Below are 9,157 nucleotides of genomic sequence, written 5' to 3'. Positions count from 1 at the left end.
CGAGAGAGAGAAGAGAAATAACTTTATTGAGGTAAAATAGGGTTAAGGGAGCCGGATAGTGGGTCCTTAGTCCAGGACTCCAGTGGCCACCGCCATGCGCCATACCTGGTCAGGAGGCTCAATTGAGTCTCCAGGTCAGTTCAGGCGAGGATGGCTTCCCAAGGCTCCCTAAAAGAATTTTGTGCTAATAGAGTTGAATTTGAATTTTGTGGTCGTGATTGACACTCCCATGTCAGATGGGGCAAGGATGGCCTACGCCCACACTAGGGGCATTGATTGGCATATCTGGTTGGCCAGATGGCATGCCATCGAAGTAACCAACGTGCATAATGGATCAAATTTGACACATTCGCTAGGCCAAAAGTGTTGATGTACATGGGATAAGTATTTATCCATAAAGTGCCACTTCGCTTTAACTTTTTGGTGGTTTGCTCAGCCCAAATGGGTCTGAGAGATAGAACGCAACTGCTTACACTGTGTTACAGGCACCAGCAACATTGGAGTCATGAAAAAAAAATGACCCTTTGTCACTGAAGGCTCTCGTGTTCGTGTCTCTGGAACGAAAGTGCAATGGGAGATAACTTGGAGAGTTAGAGTAAATACCTTGGTAAAGAGAGGGAAAAATGAATAGATGATGTTCTGACCGTACCATGTAATCGACAGTTTGCGTTAGATGAGCACTTAGCAATTAGAAAAACCAGGAACTAAGTGGACTTTTGCACACGTCATAATGAATATGACTAAGAGCCGCTGACACTTTATCTTGGTAGTATGATAAGTTTATTTGCTTTCGTTTAACACTTGCATTAATGTAAATACTTTTCCTTTACGTACTAATAGAATTTTTTGTGAGTTTATGTTGTATGTGCGTACAAATTTCAGATCTGTTGTCATTATAGCCACTGGTCTATTTTCATTATAGTTTAGAGTGTTTGACGTGCGACTGTTAATTAAGAGCAGAGGCGTAGCCGGCGCAGTCTGCAGGCAATAACGTATTCTTGAGCATGTTTTCGTCTTCAGAGCTAGTTTAATTTTGAGTTGCCGTGTAACAGAATAATGTTTGCTCGTGTGTTCAAATTGCAATCTGATGCTGTCATCTCTACAGTTTGTGTGTAAGTCGTACTTTAAAAATTCTGTGACACACTTTACTTTGAGAAATTGAATTATTTCAATAACGCACTTGCGCCAGGGGAAGGGTCTACTAGAATGAGGAAAAGTCACCGGCCTGCGCGGCACACACAGCACAGTCACAACGTAAGCTGGTAGAGCGGCTCAAGAGTATAGCTCCAATTTCGGCATCACGCGCAACAGGGTCTTCGCGGCAGTCTCTTCGCCTCGTTTTGACCAGAACAATCTGAACTGTCCACCCGGTGTCGAAGGCGAGCTGCCGCTTGTAATGCTCTCTGCACAGTCGTCTGCTGAGCCTGACGATGCCAGGTTGTAGCCACGCACGTAGCTCTACGATTTGTTTCTTCAGCAGTGGTTCGTGCCTTGCGAGGAGACGGCATAACGTGTGCCGACGAGGTATCCAGAATACGTGGCGCACATCTCACATCACTTGACTGGTGGCACAGTACGCTGTTGTTGGTGATGATGACGATGATTGTTTATTGGAATCTTCAAAACGGGCTGGTGACAAATAGTCGCCTAGCCTGTTTGAGTTAACCAGGCAACTCCTATATGCAACTTACATGTCGGGCACGCTGTGTTTGCAGGCGCCTTAACTAGATGGCGCCACCATACTGGCAGAGGCGCGGGATCGCGTTGATTGCCCGCCTCGTCTGAACCGGATCTCGTCCTGTGCGCCTGCGCGCCTGCCTATAGGAGCGTTTATAGGGCATTTTTTCGCTGCCTGATAGCAAGTGCTTGCGTGCTCAGTGGTTAAGAATCCGACTCCCGCGCAGTGGGACTGGGTTTGATCCCGGCGGGGACTGGGTACTGTTGTTCGCATTTCCGGCGATAGCGGTTACGGTCACCGGCAACGGTGGCGGCGGACACCATCGCGAACCTAAACGGCTATTGCAATGAGCCCGTAACAGCTTACGATGTAATATATGCTGTGCTGCGGTGCACCTGCGTGCACGCATGACGAACGTGTGCACACGATGTATCTGTACTTGATGAGGGGGCGCTCTATCCGTTGAATCGCTCTCGCAGAGTGTGTTGCGACCGTTATCGACAACAGGGCGCATGGACGCCGCGAACGTGCAGCGCGGCGTCGAAGCAACAACGGAAAGGGCGCGAACGCGGTCATGGACGTTACATTGATCTCGACGGTGCGGCGCCTTGTGGTGGTGGCGCATGTCCGAACGTTACTTCGACACACACAGCCGGCTGCATCAAATATCAAATGGAAGTTCAGATATATTCACTTTGTTACAAGCGACCATCTTGACTGCCTATTTCTAAGTTTGCTTTTCTTCCTGTCTACTGCAGTACTGCTGCCGGGACATCACAATGCTAGTAACTTGCATGGTTGCTTCCTGCTGTTTTTATTAAAGCAACGTAGCGCCAAGCACCATGATAGTTGAGAAACTGCGCTCTATAATGTCGTTTTTTATTTCCTCTTTCTATTTTTGTTGAAGTTTCCTCTTAAGGAAGCAATACCTAAAAGCACGTCACACGAAAGACATTATAGTGTGCGTATTTCCCTAATAACAAATTCACCTTTCAAATTACATAGGAAGTGTTGGCCTTACGTTCAAACAAAGAACGTGATGAATTGCTTACTGCCTTCCGCATTCTGGTGACAGCCAAAAGCATGCGTGGCTCTGGGCGACAATTCTCCAAACAACTTAAATAGACTTGCTTCAGTTGCATATATTCCTAGCCTTGAGAATTGTCATAAAGTTACGTTATTAGCCTTTATTGCTGTTGCTGATGAAACTTCCAAGCCTCATTAGATCTTTAACACTTACATGGATTATAGGAAAATGATACCTCTTATAGGGGATGTCATGCACAGTTAGCTGTGCAAAAGAAAACAATTGCTATGGCTGGAATTGAGACGTGGTAATACTGTACCCGTTGTTGTAGTCCTCCAGTGTTGTTTCTGTTTACCTGACATGCCACTTGTTTGATGTATTATGAGAACCGTGTTCCGACTCCCAGGAACAATTTTCTTCACAATTGAAGACAGAAATGTTCTGAACAAGAAACAACTCATTCATAAATAGGATATCTTTATTTTCACCTGTGCATCTCTTCTTTTTCTCATTTTAACAAGGGGCTATGTTATTTACAGAGCCATATTGTTTTATTCTGAGCTTTTATCCTGCGAAACATTTCGTAGAAGTGGAGGGCGATAAATTAAACATGAATAACAGGGAGTACAATGTTATTTCTATCAATGCAGCCATTTATATCTCTCCAATCTTTCTCCTGCAACAATACTGACTGTCGTCTCCCTCAGCAGTCAATAGCGCAGGACGAGGTGCCTCTAAATTTGAACAGGTTCCCAGAGAACGTGCGCCTACTGTTTAGTTTTGATGCGGTAGAAATGTACAACGCCTGTGTTCTTTTGATCTGGGCACTGGACTTTTTCTGAACGAAGTTGACTTGGTGTCCATAGAAGATCACCGGAAGCTGAAAAATATTTTAAAAAATAACAACATATTAGGCCGACGCCAGTAGTGCTTCGGTGAAAAAGTGAGAAGATTGTTACGGTAAATACAAGCAAATTCGTACGCAAGAATGATTCCTACGAACCACCATAAGTAGCATAAGTGAAGGTGGCTGTCCGTTGCTAAGCGTTTCGTAGGGAGTAAACATTTTTAAATCTCGCCTTTGTTTCATACTGTACATGTAAGCAGCAAAAAAATATAATTTGGTACTCACACATTTTGAATATCAGATATTACCACGAGTTTTTCAATGATCAGAATTTCGTAATATCAAGATTATCAGCCTGTGAAGAGTTTGTTGTCCCTGATCTACCTAATATCCGTACTTTTGACATATTTATTTACTGCAAATTAATCGACTACCACTTGCTTACCTCGTAGATGGGACCTCCTCGATGTTATCGTAAGGCCCAGATAAGTGAAAACATGGCAAGTGCGAGAGGCCAGCTGATCCCTCGGCAGCTGGCGCTGTCCATGTAGTATTCTGCGAAAGGAAAGAAATAGGATCCGTGGGGCATTACTTGAAAGGTTTCGACTAATGCGAGTCCCTAATATGTTAACACTGCACTTCATTAGAAATAAATCGGCACCTTCCACCAAAGACCTTCAAGGATCCCCAAAGAATCGTAAGAACGAAAGAGAAGTAGCCTTAATGCGCCGAATATATAGGTTCGAAAGTGTAGCTCGACTGTTATAAACGTTTATTCCAGAAATGCAACAGAAATGCAGTCATTTGCATTTCCCACATAAATCAAAAGAAAGACAGTGTCGTCTCAAAATTACAATTTACCATCTGACAAAGCTAAAGAATATTGTACATATGAGTGCTTGTGTTCCCAAATATGGTAGAAGATTTCGCGGTTACCATAATATTATGAACGCTTTCGCACGAGTACACGATTGTACATCTTAAAAAAAAACGCACGAATTATTCCCGATAGCAAAGCTAGTTGGTGACGAATATTCTCATTACGTCTTGTACACAGTCTAACCAAAACGGGCAGCCGGCCACTGAAAAATAGTTTTGCTAGTTAGACTTGCTCATTTGGCCTTCGCTTTTTATTACCAGCACATTGCTTCGAATGCCTAGACACGTCGCTTTGCGGAACAGATTGGAGGGATGGTGTTCTTTTTTTTTTAATTTGAGGTATCGTAAATTTCTTTCCACGCATGCCAAATGAAGTAAAGAATGAACGAAATTGTAAAACATGGAGAAACCTAAAGGATGAAGAAAGAATAACACTTATACAATGTGCCATAGTAAAATAGAACCAAAGCACGAGTAGCACGAACAAGTAAGAATTATTATTTATTGATAGGGTTTACGCTCTTGGCTAGCATGACTCATATTTCTACAGAAAATTTCATTCCTTACGTCCATAGCGGACAAAGCTGGCATAGTGAAATAATAAAAAAATACTACCAGAAAACTTCCCCAGCAACAGTAGATCGACGTGGTCCAAAACCCATACACAAATTTCGCATCAAAAGCACATCCGGATTTCGGGCACATTAAAAAATCGCCAATCACTTTGTAGCATTATTGAATTAGTGAAGATAAGCTCGAACAAAGCAATAACATTCAGAATTTGGTAGGAGTTGAAAAGAAGCGATAACGAACAGAAAATAAAATGTTGGTTTCAGCATCACTGCTGACCTCCATTCGGGTGCCGGTCCTTTGTTTGGTGCTGGCGTCGGTTCATCCATAATTCACCACCAGAAATTACAGCCTTCCTTCGTGCTCTCTTCTACGGTAGGGAACTAAAAATACCGGGTCCGAACCAAAGCGCACCCACGGAAACGAGAACAGCTTTACACCAGCGATCATTTGCCGTAAGGCCCAGGGGCACCGCTTAGGGTTCACACACTCTTCGCCCGCGTCATTATCTGTAATGCACTGAAAAGCCATTCCGCCAGAACCATCGTCCGCGCTGCCTCATAGGCCCTTCAGTCTTGGCGCTCCATGCGCTGCAAGCATCGCGTGGTTCATGTTTAATGCTAACAGCATTTCCACGAACTACAGAGCGCACGCTACGCTTCCACCTATAAATTTGCCTCAAGAGTGATGCATGTTTCAGAGGGCCGCTACGAAATGTACGTAGCATACAAAGTGACGCTTACTTTCCAATGCATCAACTTGGGCTGCGGCTTGTGCGCTCATAAACGGGCAGCTACGTACGTCGCTCGTTAAAAAAAATTGCGTGACAGGAACCTTTCACTTTACAGAAGTGCCTACGTTTCACTAAAGCGTGTATAAACTGAGTTGATATCTTGCGTCTCTCGTGTTTACATAGCAGACTGCATCTTAGCCCAGGATGTGGATTCGTTCAGTTTGTTTCATTGCCATACACCAGAGGGTTGCTGGTGAGATCGCCATCTTCATTAGGAATTCGGTAGTTCTCCGAATGTAGATCGTGTTAGGTGCAATAAATAAGTAACGCGAAGTTTTAACCCTGGGGGAAAACGATCAACGAATAATCACCGAGATCAGGTGCTGTAAAAGAAACTATTAGTCTATAACTAAAGAAACGAAGTCAGGGATGAAAGATTCAAGGACAGTCTAGTCAAACTTGCTGCGACACTTCGAAGCTTCTGAAAGATCCGTTCACCTTTACTTCGCTATAAGTACATACAAATCCAAAATTTAAAAAAAAATTCTCATATATAATAAACGAAGTGCAGACGCACGTAGAAAAGCACAAACATTGAACTTCGACGTGTCGGCCGGGCCCCAGACGAAACGTTGAAGTTAAATGTTGCGTTTCTACGTGCGCCTGCCCTTCTTTTAATGTATGAAACACCGGATCCGGAGACATACTTCCTTCACACATATATATATATATATATATATATATAATATATATATATATATATATATATATATATATATATATATATAAAAAGGTCGGTCCACCGACCGAAACTGTTGGGAAAATAATAAACCTAAGATAACCGCGAAGTTGTGCTTCTGATTTTCCCATATATATATATATATATATATATATATATAAACGAGAAGAAACGGAACTGAGGGGCCCGATTTTTATAAATCATATCATAAGAAGCCAACAAACACTGACACCAAGGTCAATATAGGGGAAATTACTTGTACTTACTAATTGAAATAAAGAATTGATTTTCCCATCCACTTTCTGGGGTATTTATGTTTTTACAATTAAAACTAACCCTGTGAGTGTTAGCCAGCGCCACAACTCACAAACCTCGGGGCGGATGTTCTATCCTTTCTGCCGCAGGCGTCACGAGCACCTCCCCTATGTTGTCCTTGGTGTCATTGTTTGTTTGCTTCTTATGATATATATATATATATATATATATTTATATAAAGAGAGAGAGAGAGAGAGACCCGTCGCGGTGGATTAGTGAGCGAAGGCGTTGCGCTGCTGAGCACGAGCTCACGGGATCGAATCCCGGCCGCGGCGACCGCATTTCGATGGAGGCGAAATGCAAAAACACCCGTGTGCTTGCGTTGTAGTGCACTTTAAAGAACCCCAGGTGGTCCAAATTAATCTGGAGCCCTCCACTACGGCGTGCCTCATAATCAGAACTGGTTTTGGCACGTAAAATTCCAGAATCAATCAATCAGAGCGAGAGAAAGAGAGAAATAACATTTATTTTTCATGAGGTGGGGCGACTTCCTCGTAGCGTGGAGCCTTTAGTTCAGGGCCCCATTGGCTCGCGTCACCCCGTGTGCCCGCTGGATCAGCTGTCGCTGCTCTTGCGGGTCTGAGTTGGTCAGCGCAGTCTCCCAGGAGGAAGGTGAAGGTGAAGGAATAGGGGGGTAGCCAGGAGGGTGTGAGACTCCCAGGCGCTGTACTGTCTCCCAGGCGCTGTACTGTATACTGTCTATACTGTAGGATTCACTCCACAGTATAGACAGTATGAGGAATATCGTGTGGGATGGAAGAGGTGAATGTAAAAGAGACAGGGGAATGAATTGGTCTATAGCTGTCGCCATGCGACGGCATCTTCTCTGTTAAGAGACTGGTGTGGTGGGGGGAAGTGTCTCCTGCTATCTCTGTAATGTTGTAGAGTTCCAGTGTAGTTCAGTGGTTCTGTCGGTGCGTCATCTGGGTTGGACAGCTCTTACAATGGCACCCGGTTAACTAGCTGTCGGGCTACCGCATTAGCGCGTTCATTAACATGGAGAGAGGCGTGTCCAGGTGTCCAGACGATACGCACCCTGTGTAACGCTGTGGGGTGTAATGATGTAAGGATGCGGTGTGTGTAGGGTGTCACCACCCCTTGTGCCAAAGTCCTGCACGTGGTTTGGGCATGAGTCACAGAGAGAGGAAGATAAGAAAGGCAGCAGTTTAACCAGATGCGAGTTTCCGGTTTGCTACCCCTGCACTGAGGTGTGGGAAATAGAGCTTGGAAAGAAAGAAAAGCGAGAGGGAGAGAGAAAGAAAGAGAACGATCCGCTAATTGGTCTGCCTTTTCTGTAATTTTATTTTCTTCTTCTTCTATCTAGAATGTTGTGAAATACCGAGGAACGCACATATCAAAATTGTTTTTATTAATACTATTATTACTATAATCGTGACTTTGTTAATTCTAAAGTGACTTCCGTAAACTGAATTACATTATAACACAAAACGTGCTTCCTCCTCGTCTGGTGACAAGTTTCTTCTCGTAAGTGAACACGCGTTTTAGTGAAGATCACTCAGAACATTGTCTCACAGTTCTTAATGAAGCAAACACGCGGCGGTGGCTTATCGGCTATGGTGTTGCGTTGCTAAGCGCGAGGTCCCGGGATCAAATCCCGGCCGCCGCATCTTGATTTGGGCTAAGTAGAAGAACACCCGTGTCCCGTGCTTTGGGGGCACGTTAAAGATTCCCTGGTGGTGAAAACTCATCCGGCGTGCCTTATGATGAAATCGTGGTTTAGGCACGTAAAACTGCACAATGAAATTCAATAATGAAGCACAACGTCTGAAAAAAGTACCGTGGTCTATTATAAAATTGTGTACTCAACAATCTGTTTTTGTTACTTAAGTTGATACAAGGTATGTAATAGTTGTTTCATAGACATTGAATTTAATTCTAGGGTTTTATCATTTTATTATGAGGCACGCCGTAGTTAGTGACTCCGAATTAATTTTTACCACCTGGGGAAGTGTAGATGTCGCGGTCAGGATCTGATCCCGCGAACTAGTGCTTAGCGGCACGCCACCGTAGCCGTGAAGCCACAGCGGCTTGTCATTTTCATAGACTTTGAACTGTATAGTATGGCTGAGAAGTTAATATCCTAAAGCGTAAGCTATCAAAGGCTGTTATCTTAAGGTTCTCCTACGGTACTTTCACTCGGCTGTCCAGAACCAACACTGACACCACTCTGCTACTCGAAGTACTTAAGATAGCCCAACAAATCGACTTCAAAGGAAGAACAGTCATGTTTCAATGGATACCATCACACACAGGTATCTCCGGAAACGAGGCCGCTGATGCTTTGGCGGTGTCAGCCCATCCCTTTCATTTGACAGATGACAATTTCTGCACATTCGACGACACTGGAC

At 44.0% G+C, this 9,157-nt stretch overlaps 1 pseudogene; it reads right to left on the bottom strand.

Moving 5' to 3' along the window:
* Nucleotides 1-3,165: 3,165 nt before the first annotated feature.
* LOC119456780 (uncharacterized) overlaps nucleotides 3,166-9,157 on the bottom strand; it is a 30,980-nt pseudogene continuing 24,988 nt past the window's right edge.

Source organism: Dermacentor silvarum, chromosome 6 (assembly GCF_013339745.2).
Source record: "Dermacentor silvarum isolate Dsil-2018 chromosome 6, BIME_Dsil_1.4, whole genome shotgun sequence".
NCBI lineage: Eukaryota > Metazoa > Arthropoda > Arachnida > Ixodida > Ixodidae > Dermacentor > Dermacentor silvarum.
The sequence above is the reverse complement of the archived record's forward strand: the minus strand, read 5'-3'. Positions and strand labels throughout refer to the sequence as shown.